The sequence below is a fragment of the Bos indicus genome, chromosome 4, assembly GCF_029378745.1.
Source record: "Bos indicus isolate NIAB-ARS_2022 breed Sahiwal x Tharparkar chromosome 4, NIAB-ARS_B.indTharparkar_mat_pri_1.0, whole genome shotgun sequence".
Classification (NCBI taxonomy): Eukaryota; Metazoa; Chordata; class Mammalia; order Artiodactyla; family Bovidae; genus Bos; species Bos indicus.
In genome coordinates this window covers 63,638,025-63,659,485 of record NC_091763.1, presented here as the reverse complement: position 1 = coordinate 63,659,485, position 21,461 = coordinate 63,638,025, and the positions used below count along the sequence as shown (strand labels likewise).

Below are 21,461 nucleotides of genomic sequence, written 5' to 3'. Positions count from 1 at the left end.
ACTTTTCCTCCTTGGAGCTCAAATTTTTCACACACTAATTTCTGCACTTGGTATGTTTTTGAGGTAGAAGAAACATGTGCAATTATTGCTGTTTTACAAATAGCAATGGAGTTCGGGAAAGCTAAATATCTTGCCCAGAGTCACATGGTTACCGGAAGGGTTAGTCTAGATTCGAAATCTTCTAGCCCATTGTGCTTCCCACTAGACCACACAAACCACAACAGTACAAATAGATTTCTAGCCAGAGCCTCCTTCTGGGTAAACTGTTCTCAATCTGGCCCTCTTTTCACTTAAATTGGTGTCGCACTGTAGGAAGAAAAGGGCAGAAACTGTTTGACACAATCTCTTTTCTTTGCTATGAGGGATATAATAAAGGTTTACCTTGTATTTGCTATGTTCTTAATTTTTATTATCTTGGTAGGTGACTTGGTACCATTATTACAGACATAATAAGAAGTACTGTGAGTTATTTCTGCTTCAAACCAGTAATTACGCAATTTATGATATTCGTTTGGCTGTCGTAGTTGTCTCAGAATATATGAAGGTTAAGTGGCATACTAGAAAAGAGTGGATGACCGAACACATGGACACACACACATTTTTCACAGACACTATCTTCTTTTGAATGGTTGGGCGGGAACTCAGAAATCATCTGGTTTGCCTCTTTCACCTAACAGCTGGGGTAACGAAGGCCCTAGAAAGATGAAGTGACTTAGTGGTTGGTGTTAAAAGGCAGGAGTGTGTGTAATTTTACCATGTTCCCTATTAAATGGCAGATGAATAAACATCTCAGAATAAAAAACCCTTGGTCTTTTCTAGCCTCCTGACTTTATGAGCCTGGCACCTTGTATGTGCCCTTTCTTTGGTGCAGTAAAGGCCATGATGACAACATCCTCCCTGGCGCCCAGAATTTGAAAATCTTCCACACTGGGGATTACCTTAAGGACTTTGTTGCCTCACATTTCTCCTGCTTGCCTTTATCAACCTTCAGATTCTCCATCAGCATATAACCTAACCTTTACTGGATATTCTTTTTATTACAGAACCTTCAAACTTATATTTCTCTTCTTACCTCTACTACTCACATCTTTATGCTGGGGAATATTGCACTTTAATTACATGTATTTTTCTTAATCTCAGTGATATGAATTCTACCCTTAGAACAAGAGTTCCATGTGGCCACCAGGGTAGTGTTTTTACAAAAATCTGGATGTGAATGCCTTTAGTGGTCTAGCTGACTTTCTCATGCATGTTTGCTTCATCCTTGCAGGTGCTTAGGGCTGAGGTTTACCTTACATTGCTAGATTGATTATGGAAGGTTCGAGACTAATTGGAATCAGGAAAAGACCACCTGAAACTGGAGCCATTTCATTGTTGTCATTGGGAAAACAAAAGATTTGTTTGAAAAATAGTAAAATTAAAATCAACAGTAAGTTTATCATATATTTGCCAAAATTTATGTGATGTCTGTTATGTTATAGCAGTTCTTAGAGACAGCTATTGGAGAAGGCAATGGCACCCCACTCCAGTACTCTTGCCTGGAAAATCCCATGGACGGAGGAGCCTGGTGGGCTGCAGTCCATGGGGTCGAGAATAGTCAGACACGACTGAGCCACTTCACTTTCACTTTTCACTTTCATGCACTGGAGGAGGAAATGGCAACCCACTCCAGTGTTCTTGCCTGGAGAATCCCAGGGACGGGGGAGCCTGGTGGGCTGTCGTCTCTGGGGTCGCACAGAGTTGGACACGACTGAAGCGACTTAGCAGCAGCAGCAGCAGAGACAGCTATGAAGGAATTTCGTGAGGTGTTTGTTTTGTTCTGTTTCTGGTATGATGACGGACACTCAAATTTGACCTAACTAGCACCTTTACAGGAGAAGGCAATAGCACCCCACTCTAGTACTCTTGCCTGGAAAATCCCATGGACGGAGGCGCCTGGTGGGCTGCAGTCCATGGGGTCGCTAAGAGTCGGACACGACTGAGCGACTTCACTTTCATTTTTCACTTTCACACATTGGAGAAGGAAATGGCAACCCACTCCAGTGTTCTTGCCTGGAGAATCCCAGGGACAGGGGAGCCTGGTGGGCTGCCGTCTATGGGGTCGCACAGAGTCGGACACAACTGAAGTGACTTTGCAGCAGCAGCACCTTTACAAAGAAGGCCATTTTTAAGAAAACACATTCCAACGAGTTATCCATTTTCCTAGGGGCCTATCATTTTTATGCAAACGATTTTCTTCAGAAATATTTATCTCGTCATTATTCTAACCAGTTTTCTTCACTTCATTGTTAACTGGACCAATTGCCAGATTTTCCCTGGGTACTGTCCATGCATGTGGTACAAGTGGTTCTCTAATAACACCTAATTTGCATTGCATTTTGCATCATCTGCAAGATTTGTAATTTCCCTCTGCAACCCATTTATGCTGTATTTGTAACAATTTCCAACAGTCACTGAAAGATGAACCAATATAAGAAGTTGATGGCAGGTGGGGATTCATATAGTGTTGAATGTGGAAAGAAACTTGAGTAGAGACTAGTTTTATAAGTGGCCAGTTTTTGAGTGACTATCTTTGTATTATGCTTTTGTTTTTTATTACTACAATTAAGATAATTAGAACATAGGAGAATCCCCCTCCCCCCAACTATGTAAGAATTTAGAATGTGCTAGCCTAAATTCTGATCTCATGTGCTGATGTGGCATTTCAAAGCAATGCAGAAAGGACTCGGTGAATTAATTGAAAAATGTCGCTGGGAGCAGACCGACCATTTGGAGGAAAAGTAGATTCCCTAGGCCATAACATGTGCCACAATACATTTCAGATGGGTAGGAGATTTAAATGTAAAAAAAATGAAACTGCCCGAACAGAACAAAATAGAGGTAGATACATAGATATGGAGGCAAGATAGGCCTTTCTAAGTGAAGTCAGCAAAGGCAGATAGCAAAAGACAGAGTTTCAGCTATCTACTTCTTAAGATCTGGTCCAGAAGCATGTGAACTGAGGTGTGTGTTAAGGATAACTACCCTGGATGGTGCAGTCACGGGTGGTGTCTGAGCATCCTCCTACTAGTTCTCTTCCATATAAGGTGTACATTTTCCTACAAATAACATATATAACTTTTATAAAAAGAGACTGTGGTAAAAATGCCAACAGTAAAATGACTGTAGTATCAGAAATGGTAGTAAGGAAAAAATGGTCAATTTCGTAAATCAGGAAAATTAACGACTTTTACAGTATTCAAGGGCGATGACCTGTGTTTATGGGGCTTGTTTATATTTCAGTTGTGATAAACAGATACAGGTTCTTCAGGACTTTGTGCAGCTTGTTTGTGGATTCTGCTTCCTTCCTACCTCTACATCTCATCTCTGAAAATAAGCCAAATCCTGCAAATTATTGATCTCTGAGCAATTTTCTACCCTTTTCACAAGTGACTTCATAATTACTAAATTAGGTGAACACTTTGCCTATAAGCCTCAGTCTGCTCTGAAGGCTTTTTCAATAAGACCATTCCCTTCTTAGAACATTCTCATTTCTTAACTTCTCTTTTGCTATCAGAAACTGTTCCTGACCCGCCTGGGCTTGTCTTTTCCAGTCTGCTTTGTGCATCTGTGCCTGCACGTGGCCTTCTTCTCTGTGTGCACACTCCTGGTGTGTCTTCTTCCTCTTACAAGGACGCTAGTAGCCTTACTCTCATGACCTCATTTAACCTTAATTACCTCTTTAAAGACCCTATTTCCAAGTACAGCCACATTGGGGGGCTGGCTAGGGCTTCAACCTATGAATTTTGGGGAGGACACAAGTCAGTCCATAATGCCTCCAGATAATAGCTAAGTGCATGAAGGACTTATATTTTATTCTTTTTTGTGTGTGTGAATATAGTATCCTACTTATGCCTAGTATATATATAGTTGATGCCCATCATTTATTTTTTAAACTTCTTATTTTGAAATAATTACAGACTCATAGGAAGATGCAATGGCAACCCACTCCAGTGTTCTTGCCTGGAGAATCCCAGGGACGGGGGAGTCTGGTGGGCTGCCGTCTATGGGGTCGCACAGAGTCGGACACAACTGAAGTGACTTAACATAGCATAGCATAGGAAGATGCAAAAATTCTCCATAGAATCCCAGGTACTCTTCATCCAGCTTTCCCCAGTGGTGACATTTCACAGACTGTAGTCTAGTATCAAAAATAGGAAACTAACTTTGGTCTACCTTATGTTTTTAGAATGAATCAGTGGAGCTGTTTATAAAGAAGCTAAATCTTAAAGTAGGTGTGAATTTTAGATATTTAGAAAGGACAGTTGCAGAAACTATAGATAGAGTTGTTAATTTAAGCAAGGAGATATGGGTCTTTAAGTAAACTGCTTAAATTTCAGGTTGGAAATTTAGTTTGATAGATCAGTAAGCATCAATTGATATAGAACTTGAAAAGCTAGATAAAAGAGGTTGAGCAAATGGTGAAGGAAACTGTTATAGATTAAGATATAAGTGATTTATAAAGGACGGTGTTCTATTCCATTTTGAAAAGTGGTTTAAAAAACAAAGCAAAAATAACTCCCTGTGTTTTAGACATACTAATCTGATAGTTGTATACAGGAGAGAGAGGAATATGAAAAATAGGGAAGAATATAGAAGTTTCATCAAGTTTTTTAATTGCATTGATGGAAATCATTAAGTTTGTGATTTTGTTATGAATAATATGCTTCATTTCAAATACAGTGAGCTTGAGATGACTAAGATGCATCCAAGAAAAGAGATATGTTAATAGCTGGATCTGAGGGATTTGAGTTGAAGGGAAAGCTTAAAGCTTAAAAGTAGATTTTAGTATCCTCAGCTTAGAAGACATCACTGAAACTCTGTCATTGGAGAAACTCTATGGTAGTGAAGGCAGAGGCAGGGAACACTGGATTTGGGATTTATTTGCAGAGCCAGATAAGAAGTGCATTCTACATGGAGGAGGTGAATTTCAAAGAATTTCCAGCAGAAATGGTATCAGTACTATTTAGGACAGAAGGTCAAGGAAACATCCGTCTGTAACTGGAAGAAACAGTATAAGAAGGCAAATGCAAGAAGTAGGCTATTATCAAGGTTTTTATTTCTTTTCCTTTTCTTCTCTTTAGAAAATATATTTTAAGATGTTTGAAGGTTGGGGAGTGGTGGTAAGATGAAAGGGCTAAAAATCCAACATTCACGTTCAATGGGGAGGTTTGAGGAAGCAGAGGAACAATCTAAAATACAGCTAAACTGAAAAGAGTATTTGAGAAGGGAAACAAATGAGAAGCCAGATATAAATTGGAAATTATAGGGAGATTTTTAAAAAAGAACATTTCATGAAGTCCAGCCACATGAGCTTTGGAGAAGTAAAGTTTTATAGTAACCTGCAAAAGAGCAAGAAGGGGGTGAATGCTGAGGCAGTAAATTAAGGTTGATTTGCAGTGGCTGCTGTGGGAGGGACAAGTTCAGCCATTTAGCAACTGTGCAGCTACTTCTTCCTCTAGATTTTCTCATTGAAATACTGAGATAGCACCACCTTGTTTTGAAACAGCATTTTGCTTCAAAATTGTTTTGAAAATCAAACTGTATTGTTAGAAGTAAAGAAAGCATGCAGTTTTTAATAGGGTTGCTCCTATTAATAATTATGAGGCTTCCCTGGTGACCCAGATGGTAAAGGATCTGCCTGCAATGCAGGAGACCTGGGTTCAATTCCTGGGTCATCCATTGTAATAGGGAGTCCATAATGGAATGAAGAAGGGTTAATGGAAGAATATTTGAATCCAGGATTAGAGCTGTATTTGACAGGAGAAGCAATTAGGAGCAACTATAGGGGAAGGTCTACCATCAAAGACCTAATAGAATAACGTTCTCCCTGTGTGTACTTAACAAATACTTGCTGATAGATAAGCCGGCTGGTAACTAATTACAATGTGATGACCAAAGCCCAGTTTCTTGGAAGTAGGGCTGTTAAAACAGGAGTAGAATACCAGGGGAGTTTGAGGAATTTCCTTCCCTGCAGATGTTTAAACTAATACAGATAGTCAACAGTCTGAAGACAATTTGGGAAAAACTCTGCCTAAAAGTAGGGGGTTGAATTAAATAACTCTTAAAGTACATCACTATTTTATTTCTTCAGTCATGTCATATGAACAGATCTTTAATATGTACATTTTTATCCTCATCCAGCTGTAAATGTGAGCTGTCTTTTATTTGGAGTAATCTCATATGAGATATTATAATGGAAACCCTAACTGTGTAATTTTCAGTATCATTAAAAATTATGTAGGTTGACCAAAAGAAGGAGTATTTCCGTAACACTGGAGCATCCCTTGGAAGGTACTTATCTCTGAGGCTTTGTATTGATATAAAAAAATAAAACTTTTCTCCCATATTTAATTGACATATGGGACTATTTTATATTCAAATGTGAGGATAAAAAATTTGTATTTGTTCCAGCAGCTGATGATTTGAAGGGATTTCTACTGATTCAACTTGTAAAAAATCTTTTCTAGTTTTCTTCCTCTCAACTTTTACCCCTACCTGAACTTCTGCTACCTCAGTGAGTCTGTCTTCAATAGTAAGATTTTACTAGTTCACCTCCAAATTGGAGTAAACACATATCCTATTGTCTTTCCTTCAACTGTTACTCCCAGGACCTGTTCTCTCTCTGAGGAATTTGCTCTTCAACAATAACTTCTCTGCTTTCAGTAGAAATTCAGGATTATTAAAATTGCATGTATTTTTTTAAATTCTCCTTTAGATTTTAGGGTACCTGGATAAAGTATTTCAATGCTTAGAATCAACTCGTCAATCAGTTACTTGTGTGAGGCAGTCACTGAAACTTATTTTATATCACATTTTTTTCATTTAAAATAATGAGAATACCCACAGATAGGTGGGGCAGATCCAGCAAGGTGGCCCATTCCCATTTATATTTCTGGCCAAAATACTTGGCCTAAACTGAGAATGACATTCTGCTTCTGACACTACTCAGCCCTTACAAGGAACGATGATGTTCTTGCAGTTAGAACTGTTGAATGAAGTCAGGTTATGTGTTCCCAGCCTTTAAAACACACTTTTCACATTAAACTTTGAAAGAAAAACATTTTTAGTGTGTTTGTTTATTCAAATAAATTATTGGAATAATTAGACCCTTCTGATTTATGTGTAGTGTGATATTTCCTAAACAATTAAAAATGAAAATGAAACACTATTCTCTTATATCTTAGTGGCTCTTAGAGTATATCACCTGATTCTGAAAGTAAAACACCTTTAGTTGTATTTCTCTGTACAATATGTCTCAACTCTATGCTTTTTATTATTATTATTTTATTTATTTTTTTAAAGCCCCTTAATAATCATGTTTAGACAGTGTAGTATCTTCTCCTTGAGAGGATCCAGTGTAATATCCTCTCCAATTGCAAAAATAGCAATTGTTTATGTTTCCAAGGAAGAGGGATTTTTTTTAAATTTTATTTTATTTTTAAATTTTACAATATTGTATTAGTTTTGCCCAACATCGAAATGAATCCACCACAGGTATACCTGTGCTCCCCATCCTGAACCCTCCTCCCTCCTCCCTCCCCATACCCTCCCTCTGGGCCGTCCCAGTGCACCAGCCCCAAGCATCCAGCATCGTGCATCAAACCTGGACTGGCGACTTGTCTCATACATGACATCACACATGTTTCAATGCCATTCTCCCAAATCTCCCCACCCTCTCCCTCTCCGACAGAGTCCACAAGACTGATCTATACATCAGTGTCTCTTTTGCTGTCTCATACACAGGGTTATTGTTACCATCTTTCTAAATTCCATATATATGTGTTAGTATACTGTATTGGTGTTTTTCTTTCTGGCTTACTTCACTCTGTATAATAGGTTCCAGTTTCATCCACCTCAATTGGAGACTAATTACTTTACAATATTGTATTGGTTTTGCCATACATCAACATGAATCCACCACGGGTGTACACGTGTTCCCCATCCTGAACCCCCCTCCCACCTCCCTCCCCATACCATCCCTCTGGGTCATCCCAGTGCACCAGCCCCAAGCATCCTGTATCATGCATCAAACCTGGACTGGCGATTCGTTTCACATATGATATTATACATGTTTCAATGCCATTCTCCCAAATCATCCCATCCTCTCCCTCTCCCACAGAGTCCAAAAGACTGTTCTATACATCTGTGTCTCTTTTGCTGTCTCTCATACAGGGTTATCGTTACCATCTTTCTAAATTCCATATATATGCGTTAGTACACTGTATTGGTGTTTTTCTTTCTGGCTTACTTCACTCTGTATAATAGGCTCCAGTTTCATCCACCTGATTAGAACTATTTAAAATGTATTCTTTTTAATGGCTGAGTAATACTCCATTGTGTATATGTACCACAGCTTTCTTATCCATTCATCTGCGGATGGACATCTAGGTTGCTTCCATGTCCTGGCTATTATAAACAGTGCTGCGATGAACATTGGGGTACAGGTGTCTCTTTCAATTCTGGTTTCCTCAGTGTGTATGCCCAGCAGTGGGATTGCTGGATCATAAGGCAGTTCTATTTCCAGTTTTTTAAGGAATCTCCACACTGTTCTCCATAGTGGCTGTACTAGTTTTCATTCCCACCAACAGTGTAAGAGGGTTCCCTTTTCTCCACACCGTCTCCAGCTTTTATTGCTTGTAGACTTTTGGATCGCAGCCATTCTGACTGGCGTGAAATGGTACCTCATTATGGTTTTGATTTGCATTTCTCTGATGATGAGTGATGTTGAACATCTTTTCATGTGTTTGTTAGCCATCTGTATGTCTTCTTTGGAGAAATGTCTATTTAGGTCTTTGGCCCATTTTTTGATTGGGTCGTTTATTTTTCTGGAATTGAGCTGCAGGAGTTGCTTGTATATTTTTGAGATTAGTTGTTTGTCAGTTGCTTCATTTGCTATTATTTTCTCCCGTTCTGAAGGCTGCCTTTTCACCTTGCTTATAGTTTCCTTTGTTGTGCAGAAGCTTTTAATTTTAATTAGGTCCCATTTGTTTATTTTTGCTTTTATTTCCAATATTCTGGGAGGTGGGTTATAGAGGACCCTGCTGTGAAAAAAATATGGAATGCTTCACGAATTTGCATGTCATCCTTGTGCAGGGGCCATGCTAATCTTCTCTGTATTGTTCCAATTTTAGTATATGTGCTGCCGAAGCGAGCACAACTCTATGCTTTTTAAAAGGTAGCTTTTTGTTTTTAAAATGTTTGATTTTTATTTTAAAATTTTATTTATTTATTTTATTAAAATTTTTATTTAAAATTTTTTTATTAAAAAATTTTATTTTTTATTTAAAAATAAATATATTTTGGTTAGAATTTTTGTATTTCTCTCAAATCTGCTTTCTGAGCAATACTCCATGTCATGTGTAAAATGTTCCTGAAAAATATGATATCAATCTCCAGCTTCAGAAGCTGTGAATTATTCTAATACTGATAGGAAGATTTTTATTTAGTATAAGTATTTGCATATTGGTTGTTTTAAGATATTTTTGGCTTTTGTTCTAAGATATTTATGGCTTTAAAGCCCATAAAACAAGAATCAAGTTTAAACCCCATAAAACAAGAAGTAAATACATACATTGTACTAGTGAGTAGTAACAGAGAAGGCAATGGCACCTTACTCCAGTTTTCTTGCCTGGAGAATCCCAGGGACGGCGGAGCCTGGTGGGCTGCTGCCTATAGAGTTGCACAGAGTCAGAGACGACTGAAGTGACTTAGCAGTAGCAGTAGCAGCAGTGAGTAGTATGGCAAGGCATGCAGGGCTCCAGCTTACTAGTTATAAGCCAATGGAATGGCAGATACCAAGGGTTCATGTGTGAAGTTTGGTGGGTTTCACTCAGTATGCGAGCAAATTTGGAAAACTCAGCAGTGACCACAGGACTGGAAAAGGTCAGTTTTCATTCCAATCCCAAAGAAAGTCAATGCCAAGAATGCCCAAACTATTGCACAATTGCACTCATCTCACATGCTAGCAAAGTAATGCTCAAAATTCTCCAAGTCAGTCTTCATCATTACATGAACCGTGAACTTCCAGATGTTCAAGCTGGATTTAGAAAAGGCAGAGGAACCAGAGATCAAATTGCCAACATCAGTTGGGTCATCAAAACAGCAAGAGCATTCCAGAAAACCACCTACTTCTGTTTTATTGACTACGCTAAAGGCTTTGTCTGTGTGGATCACAATAAACTGTGGAAAATTCTTCAAGAGATGGGAATACCAGACCACCTGAGCTGCCTCTTGAGAAATCTGTATGTAAGTCAGGAAGCTACCGTTAGAACTGGACATGGAACAACAGACTGGTTCCAAATAGGGAAAGGAGTACATCAAGGCTGTGTATTGTCACCCTGCTTATTTAACTTATATGCAGAGTACATCATGAGAAACACTGGGCTGGAGGAAGCACAAGCTGGAATCAAGATTGCTGGGAGAAATATCAATAACCTCAGATATGCAGATGACACCACCCTTATGGCAGAAAGTGAAGAAGAACTAAAGAGCCTCTTGATGAAAGTGAAAGAGGAGAGTGAAAAAGTTGGCTTAAAGCTCAACATTCCGAAAACTAAGGTCATGGCATCTGGTCCCATCACTTCATGGCAAATAGATGGGGAAACAGTGGAAACAGTGTCACATTTTATTTTTCTGGGCTCCAAAATCACTGCAGATGGTGATTGCAGCCATGAAATTAAAAGACACTTGCTCCCTGGAAGAAAAGTTATAACCAAGCTAGACGGCATATTGAAAAGCAGAGACATTACTTTACCAACAAAGGTCCATCTAGTCAAAGCTATGGTTTTTCCCGTAGTTATGTATGGATATGAGAGTTGGACTATAAAGAAAGCTGAGCACCGAAGAATTGATACTTTTGCACTGTGGTGTTGGAGAAAGACTCTTGAGAATCCCTTGGACTGCAAGGAGATCCAACCAGTCCGTCCTAAAAGAAATCAGTCCTGAATATTCATTGGAAGGACTGATGCTGAACTGAAACTCCAATACTTTGGCCATCTAATGGGAAGAACTGACTCATTGGTAAAGACCCTAATGCTGGGAAAGATTGAAGGTGGGAGGAGAAGGGGAGGACAGGATGAAATGGTTGGATGGCATCACTGACTCAATGGACATGAGTTTGAGTCAGCTCTGGGAGTTGGTGATGGACAGGGAAGCCTGGTGTGCTGCAGCCCATGGGGTTGCAAAGAGTTGGACATGACTGAGTGACCGAACTGAACTGAACTGAACTAATGAAAAAATAAAGTTTGATACAGCATACTTTGTCAATGGGACATTTAGTCATATATAGGAGACAAGTTACCTAATATTGTTACCTGTTTTTATTTTTTTAAGAGATAAAAAAATCTTTCCTTTCAAAATTAGATAAAATATAAGGCTGCTAAATTTTAAAACTTGACATGTTATCTCATGGAAAATCATTGATAATTTTTACACTTTATAAATTTATAAATTATAAACTTCATACACCATTTCCATTTTAAAAACATGTCATGGATAAAGCCAGATTGAGACCCCAAAGTGAAATTTCTGTTGAGTGTGTAGTATGTTTGAGGCACTGTTCTAGTTGCTACAGGCGCCGTGGTAAACAGTCCACCTTTACTTTCTGGTGTTACTTTCTCATTTCTAAACTTTGCCCAGTTTTCCTCTGCTATATTACATCGACTCTATTCTTTTTCTTCCCCTCCAGACTTACAAATTATACCAATTATACTGTGGTCTGCTGCTGCTGCTGCTAAGTCGCTTCAGTCATGTCCGACTCTGTGCGACCCCGTAGACAGCAGCCCACCAGGCTCCCCCATCCCTGGGATTCTCCAGGCAAGAACACTGGAGTGGGTTGCCATTTCCTTCTCCAGTGCATGAAAGTGAAAAGTGAAAGTGAAGTCGCTCAGTTGTGTCCGACTCCTAGCGACCCCATGGACTGCAGCCTACTAGGCTCCTCCGTTCATGGGATTTGCCAGGCAGGAGTACTGGAGTGGGTTGCCATTGCCTTCTCCGATACTGTGGTCACTTATATATAAATTTGGGATAAAGCTAATAGCAGTATCTGTAAATAATTCATCTTTGGTGTAGGGAACAATATTAGCAGCATAATGAGCATGTGTAAAATTTTTCAAGGGGGGAAAGGAGTTTTCTTCATGAAGATAGGACTGTTTTTTTGTCTTTTAACAAAAATTAAAAAAAATACTTTGTCATGTTCCAGGCACTGTACTGGGCATTGGAATATGCTGATCAAGAAGAGAGGTTTCCACCTTCATGGGAGCTTACTTCTGGCATAGGAGTCAGATAATAAACAGTTTGTAAGGCTAAATAGGAGAACTGCAGGTTGAATTATGTACAGTATAACAAATAGGGAGTTGAAAGAGTTGCGCAGGTGGGGGCTACTTTATACAGGGTGATTGGGGGAGGCTTCTGTGATGTGGAAGATGAGAAATGAGGATCTAGGGGAGTAGCATTCCAAGCTCAAAGAATAGGATTCAAAAGCCTGGATTTGCTGAGAGTAGTTCATATTCATACACAGACAGGCACATATGTAAGTATCTGAGCTAATGAATGTGTTAATTAAATCATCAAGGGGAATACTCTCCCACCATATCATATATCAAATAATCACATGTAAACTTTAAATCTCTTACATCTTTGTTAATTATACCTAATAAAACTGAAGAAAAAAGAATTTAAAGGGCTGGAGGCTAGAAGGGTCTTGGTGTATTCAAAATATAGTTGATGGCTTGATCTTAATGAGGAAGGGAGAGCCACATCATGTTCTGTCTTCCTTGCTGAACTTCCTTACATTCCATGGTCAGGAATTTATGTGTTACCTTATGCATAGTGGGCTTCCCAAGTGGCACTATTGTTAAAGAACCCACCTGCCAGTGCAGGAGATGCAAGAGACGCAGGTTTGATCCCTGCGTCAGGAAGATCCATTGGAGAAGGAAATGGCAACCCATTCCAGTATTCTTGCTTGGAAAATTCTATGGACAGAGGAACCTGGTGGGCTATAGTCCATAGGGTCCCAAAGACTCAAATGCTACTGAGCATGCAGGCATGTGCACACACACACATACACACATGTGAGTAGTGGGAAGCCATCAAATGGTTTTAAGCAGGGAAATTATGTGATCTGATCTATGTTTTCAAGAATTACTATGGCTACTGTGTCCAGAATGATTTGGAAAACAGGTGGAATGGAAACAGAGGGAGAGCTAGAGAGACTGTTGTAGACACGTAGGCGAGAGGTGATAATGACGGGGGTTGTCACAATGACCTATTTCAGAGTCTGGAATATGTAGAACATGGTGATGGATTGCATGTAAGGGGTCAGACAAGGAAGCAGAGATGACTTCTGGAACGTCTGCTTTACTAACAAGTTAGAAAGTAGTATTGTTGGTGAAATGAGGGAATCTGGAGGAAGAACAGTGTGTGTGTGTGAACGTGGATGATAGGAAGGACAGAGTAAAAGACTCAGTCTTGGACCTATTCCATTTGTGAAGCCTAGTGGGCACCCAGCTGTAAATACTGAGTGGGCTGGTGCTCAAGGGAGACTGTCGGGAGATGGCAGCCCCTGTGTCACAGTCTTTGAAGCTGGACCGGCTCACTCATATGGGGAGAGAAAAGAGAAGGGAGGCCTCATCTAAACCCTGAGGCCTTCCAGCATCTGGAGGTCAGGAAGAAGGGCAGGAACCAACACTGGAAATTGAAGAGAAGTAGCCAAGGAATGAGTAAAAGGAAAACTGTGAGAAAGGAGCCACATGGAAGCCAAGAAGGGAGAATTTCCAAAGTCAGCATTGTCACATGCTGCTAAGATGGAGCAAGATGAGGGCAGAGGTGGGAGCTGACTGATTTCTACCTGAGGTTCTAGTACATTTTGTATATCATGTAGTCTATTTTGTTAATTAATGAAATAATCATACAGATGTGAAAGTGAGTGTTAGTCACTCAGTCATGTCCAACTCTTTGAGACCCCATGGGCTGTAGCCCACCAGGCTCCTCTGTCCCTGGAATTCTCCAGGCAAGAATACTGGAGTGGGTTGCCATTTCCTTCTCTAGGGGATCTACCCAACCCAGGGACTGAATCCAGGTCTCCTGCGTTGCAGGAAGATTCTTTACCATCTAGCCATCAAGGAAACCCAGTCATACAGATATCCAGTTACAAAGTGAGATAAATACTATGAGGCAAGAGATTATAGAGGCTCAGAGTTGGAAAGTAGCAGTGAAATCATGAAGAGAGATAGCCATGAGAACTTCTTCAGAAGAGAAAAAGAACAGATTTGTTCATTGATTGGACATAAGTCTTCGTGACCCAGATAATCACGATGGTGTGATCACTCACCTAGAGGCAGACATCCTGGAATGTGAACTCAAGTGGGCCTTAGAAGGATCGATATGAACAAAGCTAGTGGAGGTGATGGAATTCTAGTTGAGTTATTTCAAATCCTAAAAGATGATGCTGTGAAAGTGGTGCACTCAACATGCCAGCAAATTTGGAAAACTCAGCAGTGGCCACAGGACTGGAAAAGGTCAGTTTTCATTCCAATCCCAAAGAAAGGCAATGCCAAAGAATGCTCAAACTACCACACAATCGCACTTAGCTCACACTCTAGTAAAGAAAGTAATGCTCAACATTCTCCAAGCCAGGCTTCAGCAATACATGAACTGTGAACTTTCAGATGTTCAAGCTAGATTTAGACAAGGCAGAGGAACCAGAAATCAAATTGCCAACATCCGCTGGATCATCAAAAAGGCAAGGGAGTTCCAGAAAAACATCTACTTCTGCTTTATTGACTATGCCAAAGCCTCTGACCGTGTGGATTACGATAAACTGTGGAAAATTCTTCAAGAGATGGGAATACCAGACCACCTGACCTGCTTCTTGAGAAACCTGTATGCAGATCAGGAAGCAACAGTTAGAACTGGACATGGAACAACAGACTAGTTCCAAATAGGAAAAGGAGTACGTCAAGTCTGTATATTGCCACCCTGTTTATTTAACTTATATGCAGAGTACGTCATGAGCAACGCTGGACTAGATGAAGCACAAGCTGGAATCAAGATTGCTGGGAGAAATACCAGTAACCCTAGATATGCAGATGACACCACTCTTATGGCACAAAGTGAAGAAGAACTAAAGAGCCTCTGGAAAAGGCTGGAAAAGCCCAGTCATACAGATATCCAGTTACAAAGTGAGATAAATACTATGAGGCAAGAGATTATAGAGGCTCAGACTTGACAGTAGCAGTGAAATCATGAAGAGAGATAGCCATTAGAACTTATTCAGAAGAGAAAATGAGCAGATTTGTTAACTGATAGGACATAAGTCTTCATGACCCAGATAATCATGATGGTGTGATCACTACCTAGAGCCAGACATCTTGGAATGTGAAGTCAAGTTGGCCTTAGGAGGCATCAATATGAACAAAGCTAGTGGAGGTAATGGAATTCCAGTTGAGTGAAAGTTGAGTGAAAGTGAAAGAGGAGAGTAAAAAAGTTGGCTTAAAGCTCAACATTCAGAAAACTAAGATCACGGCATCTGGTCCCATCACTTCATGGCAAATAGATGGCGAAACAATAGAAACAGTGCCAGACTTTATTTTTGGGGGCTCCACAATCACTGCAGATGGTGATTGCAGCCATGAAATTAAAAGACATTTACTCCTTGGAAGGAAAGTTATGGCCAACCTAGATAGCATATTGAAAAGCAGAGACATTACTTTGCCAACAAAGGTCTGTCTGGTCAAGGTTATGGTTTTTCCAGTGGTCATGTATGGATGTGAGAGTTGGACTATAAAGAAAGCTGAGCACCAAAGAATTGATGCTTTTGAACTGTGGTATTGGAGAAGACTCTTGAGAATCCCTTGGACTGCTAGGAGATCCAACCAGTCCATCCTAAAGGAGATCAGTCCTGGGTGTTGGAAGGACTGATGTTGAAGCTGAAACTCCAATACTTTAGCCACTTGATGCGAAGAGCTGACTCGTTTGAAAAGACCCTGACACTGGGAAAGATTGAGAGCAGGAGAAGGGATGACAGAGGATAAGATGGTTGGATGGCATCATCAACTCAGTGGACATGAGTTTGGGTAAACTCTGGGAGTTGGTGATGGACAGGGAGGCCTGGCATGCTGCAGTCCATCGGGTCGCAAGGAGTCAGACACGACTGATCTACTGAACTGAACTGAACAGAAGGGTTAATTGGAAAAGAGAAATGTTGGGGAGGGGTCCTGTATTGCTCGTTGCAGTTGGCTGGTGCTCCATTCATTGAGAAGGCATCTTTGGAAGAGGATGAAGCTTGATAGAAACAGGTCATGAGTTCAGTTATATCCAAGTTAATTTGAGTGCTTATCTCATGTCCACTTTTTCTGTAGGAAGCCTTCCCAGAATATTCTATCCTTAGTTAATTATTCTAATTCCTATAGATAAAATAATGTTTGCAATTGCGTATGTTTCAACCCTGTACTTACTGTCAGTACTTCACATTGGCACTTTTTGTTATACTCTCTGGTTCTCTATGTGCTGTATATCATTCTTACCTAGAGCATAAACTCAATGTGGACACAAAATACATGGTTACTATTTTTGTTTATACAAGCTGATAACACTCGGCAGGCTATAACATTATGTAGTATTGTTTATTTTTATTCCCAATGTCACTAGGGGATTTTCTTGAGATATAGACTAATTTCTTATGGGTTATTTAATAATCTCAAAGGTTCATTAGATAAAGAATGTCTTCCAGGGCAGCAGGAATGAGTGAGTTTACTGACATTAAGTGAATGATATACTCTGATGTTTAGTGGAATATGTTCCCTATCTGGAACTATTTTTGAATTAAATTTGTGAAACCTCTACTGCTTACTGTGTTGAGTAGTATTACTGAACTGTGACTAAAACACAAAGATAGTGAACCCTTGAGTTTTGCCAGTCTTATATTTTGCTTTTTGTGCATTATTTCTTTAATACATTACAAAACATCATCTAAATTTGCATCGGTTATAGAATTTGATAGCCCCTTCATACTTCAAATTGGCCTCAGTGATTTCAGCATTGGAAAGTTGGGATTTTATTTTCCCAGCTGTTTCAGTGTAATATATTTGAAGACAGAGGCACTGTCCGGTAAGTTTATAGCCTAAATAAATCTATTTTAAAGGTGTGCTGTCTGGGGCTAGGTGGCATAATGGGATGACATATGAGCTACTCATATTGGAAGACCTGGCACTAAGCTTGTCTCAGGATGCCAGGAAAGTGACTTTAGAGGTGTCAGTTTGCTGGAGTTCTTGGTGGGCATCTGGGAACATCCCAGAATCGGTGTAAGGTCCAACATAATGTATCCTCTGTAAATTATATTGTTACATTAGCCACCTAAGGTCCAAAAGAGCAATTTTTGAATGACTTCAGTAGACATTTCAAAATCTTGTTTTAATAAGTAATGAGAAGGGCAAGCCATGAGAAGTACAAGACTGTCTGAAAGAAAATCAGCCTAATCTAAAGGGTTATATGTGCGACTGGGAGTTGAAAGTTAATCTTTAATATTTCTCTATTTATTTGGCTCATCAGTTATTTAGCAAATATTTACTTAATCCCCTTTTCTGAGCCTTTATCATTTTAGGCATGGATTTCATAACAAGACCAGTTACCTTTCTTCTTCCTGGCTTCAGGTCTCCTACAAATGCCAGTAAAAATATTTCAAAAAAGTGTCATGAAAAAACTTATTATTACTAAGGAAAAACCTTGATAACCTTGTCTTCAATGCTTATAAAGTCATCTCTCAATAATCCCAAGATTCTTAAGTGGACTGCTTATCTGAAGATCTTTTACTTTTTCTACTTGTCTTTGCCAAGAATGTCTAGTATTAATAATTATACACTCAGTTTCCATTTGAATAGGTTTTTGAATTACTTAAAAGGCCATCATCATGAATTCATATTTAATGTCTGAATCTAAGGTTTCCTTATTGTAGTAACACATTGTGTGCTAGCCAGAAACATCACTTAATTTGAGAAAGCATAAAATGCACAAAGGTGCCAGTCAGACTTTGATTTTTATTGTGAAAATATATTTCAGTAACTCACAGACTTACTGTTGATTAACCTGACCTATTTAGTTCCTTTCCTTTTGTATTTAACTCCTGTGCATAAAATGATCTGGTTAATGGTTGTTATTTTTTCCAGAGGAGACTCTTAACAAGGAAAGCGGTGTTATGGTGGACCATGACAGCTGATGAGGGGTGATCCTGGGCAAAGAGTGTCTGTCTTCTTTCTCTATCCATGAGAAGGTTTCAATCTGAAACTAAGCTACACATGGTTTTGTAGCATTTCTAAGGAGTTGATCCAAGTTGATAGTGCTCCAAGTTGCTTCCAGGCTTTTTTCTTTTTGAAGATCTTCCTGTTGACTCGGATGCTTGGAATTCTCCACGGAATACAGGATGCTGAAATACAGACAGATGGTTTTTCTCTCAACCTCTCTGAACCTCAGTTTCTTTTTCTTGACCTCTAACTGTTAGGATCTCAGTATCCTTCTCTGTGTGTCTGTGATACAATGCTTCACCAGAAACTGTCCCAAGTTCTACTTCCTGTGACTCTGCTGATTGCTTGGGCAGAGCCTTTGATGCCTCATGGTCAGCTCATAGAAGGATGTGAAGAGAATTGGGGATAAATTGTACCTCTTTAATTGAAGAGGTGGTTTCAGGTTAAAATATACTTTAATCATCATCTCTTGGAATTAAAATTGTGTTTATTATATAAACCATTATTGAGTACTTATTATGTGCTTATTATCATACAGAAGTCTAGGTGTACAGAAGTGAGCAAAATAGATGAAGGCTCTGCCCTAATAAACCAACCATCCCAGTGGGGAAGGAAGGCAATACACAAACACATAAAAAGATAATTACAAGCTATAACGAATAATATGAAGGCAAGTAGTGTGGTAAAGAGTAACCAGCAGGGGGAGGAGGGATTGGGGAGCCCTTCCTAAAGAGAGGTTATCTGCAGTGAGATGGGAAGGAGCCATCTGTATGAAGATGCCTTTGGTGGGCTTGGGAGTGAGAGTGGGAGAAGCAGTCGATGTCCCAGAGAGAGGGAATAGGAAATGCAAAGCAAGTAGGAAAGAAGGCCAAGGTGACTGGGGAGGATGACAGTGGACGGGGTTGGTAAACTGAGTAGGGGCCAGATCATAGAGGAGGCCTTGTTTCAAAGCTTAGGGTTTACTAGAAATGACAAATCTTGAAATAGGACATTTTTTATGAACCTGTTATCTCTTAGACCAGATGAAAGGTGGCAGTCCTAAACTTGAATAGTCAATGTGCATTCACGGTCTGGAGTGGTTTTGAGCACAGCCAGCAGCATGTTGAAGCAGTACTTTATTATATTCAAAGGCCTGAGACCACTCAGTTCTCAGGCATTTATCACTTGAAAGTGGAGGAGTAGAAAAGTTTAAAAGGCCATAGCAATAACATTTGAGAAAATGAATAATTTAAAGTGAATTAAACCATGAATAATGAATTATAAAAGGAATCCTCACTTGTGATTAGAGATTCATAATTTTCATTTTACAGCAAAATATGGTTGGCTGCCATGCATTCCTGACTCACTTCATCTAAGTACAATTAGGCCCGACACATTAGTGCCTTGATGTGCAGACTTATGACTGGCTTCTTGTGTCGAAACCATTAAATTTTAATGTATTCAGCTTAAGCATAAGTGGTCACAGATGATTCATAACCCTGCTCCCTGCTTTTGGTGAAAATGATCGTTAGCACGAGAATTGTCCCCAATGGCCACACTTATCTTTGTAGTTGATTTCCTAAACATGTTTGTGTCCGTAGAAAACCAGGAATAAACATTGCGTAGCTGATGGGTAAAGCGCAATGATAATTGCTCTAAAGCCGCAGGATATTTGATGATGATAAAATAGAACTCCGTAACTCTTGACATTTTCTTTTTGAATTTCTGGTGTCAGGAGAGTACAAGTGATATAAGCTGCTCTTTAAGAATGGAGTTAGCCAACTATGCGTTTTTAGTTTTTGTTTTTTTTTTTTTTTAAGAAGTAAATGCCAAGAATTGCCCATAGTGTTACGACATCATCATTTAGCTGTTGGGCATAGAGGAAGGATGAACCAGCAGGCTTGCCTGACTGATACTTTAGATGGCAGCTTACCCAATAAAAATAATACTGTGTCTTGGACATAGGCGATTAACCAGCCTGGCAGTTGAATGCTCACCTGACCAACCGTTATCTAGGTCCTGAAAAATCTCAGCCCAATATGCTGCTAGTTGAATTTACATATCTTGTTCAACCCATGCAGATGCATATGATGTGATGATGTCCCTCCTGAGTTGAAGTCCTGATTGCCTTCACAGTAAACTGCCGGTTATCTGCCATGACTCCTGAGTCCCACTGTGATCTGGCTTCTGTGTCTCCAGCCCTTTTGCTTGTACTTGCCAATTAGGCAGCTACCATTCTGAGCTATCCACAGACTCCTAGAAGGAAGCATATTTTTCCCTTGTCCTCAGGCACACAAGTCCTCTGCCTAGGATTCCCATCTTGTATATTCCAGCTGGCTGACTCATGTGAACTTTTACGGTTCGGATATTGTCTGAGACCATTCCTGCCTTTCCCCCACTCCGAATACACTCTCTCCCTGAGTCATAGTTCTATCCCCGTTTGACCATTGCACCCTATATGGGATTGCATTGTATTATAGAGATTGGTATACCCTAATGCAACCACGGAGAAGGCAATGGCACCCCACTCCAGTACTCTTCCTTGGAAAATCCCATGAACGAAGGAGCCTGTTAGGCTGCAGTCCATGGGGTCGCTAAGTGTTGGACACAACTGAGCAGCTCGCTTTCACTTTTCACTTTCATGCATTGGAGAAGGAAATGGCAGCCCACTCCAGTGCTCTTGCCTGGAGAATCCCAGGGATTGGGGAGCCTGGTAGGCTGCCGTCTATGGGGTCGCACAGAGTTGGACACGACTGAAGTGACTTAGCATAGCATAGCATAGCAATGCAACCCTGCTGTGGGCTCCTTGAGTGTAGAGGATGTGTATTGTGCCCTTGGTACCCCTATTTGTTAGCATAGAGTTTGCATATGGTAGGCTCTTGGCACTGGATGAATTTCTGTATAGGTTATATCTCTTTCCTGACCCTGAAATGTAGAACAACTGGCTGTTCTCCAAACTGGTCTAGGTATCATGTGGGATTATTCTTGATAGTAACAAGATAACCAGACTTACTTCAATCTCCTTATCACATTACAAATGATTTGACTGCTTCCTTTTCTAAAAGAAGACATTTTTACAGTCCCATTACTTAATGAAGGAGCATGGTCCAAACTTGCTGTAACTCTGGAAATCCTTATGAGACTCATTCATTAACTATTATGAGATTAGCCACACCTGGGTATAGGCTTTGATTCAGGTGCTCT

General features: G+C 39.9%; 1 protein-coding gene and 1 non-coding gene across 5 annotated transcripts in view; one reads left to right on the top strand and one right to left on the bottom strand.

The window, feature by feature from the left end:
- The window catches only part of BBS9 (Bardet-Biedl syndrome 9), a 478,678-nt gene that overhangs the window by 414,688 nt on the left and 42,529 nt on the right, over nucleotides 1-21,461 (top strand). The window lies entirely within an intron of this gene.
- On the bottom strand, nucleotides 9,091-9,197 carry LOC139182868 (U6 spliceosomal RNA). The gene has a single exon (XR_011566429.1). It is a non-coding gene; the product is annotated as a U6 spliceosomal RNA (small nuclear RNA).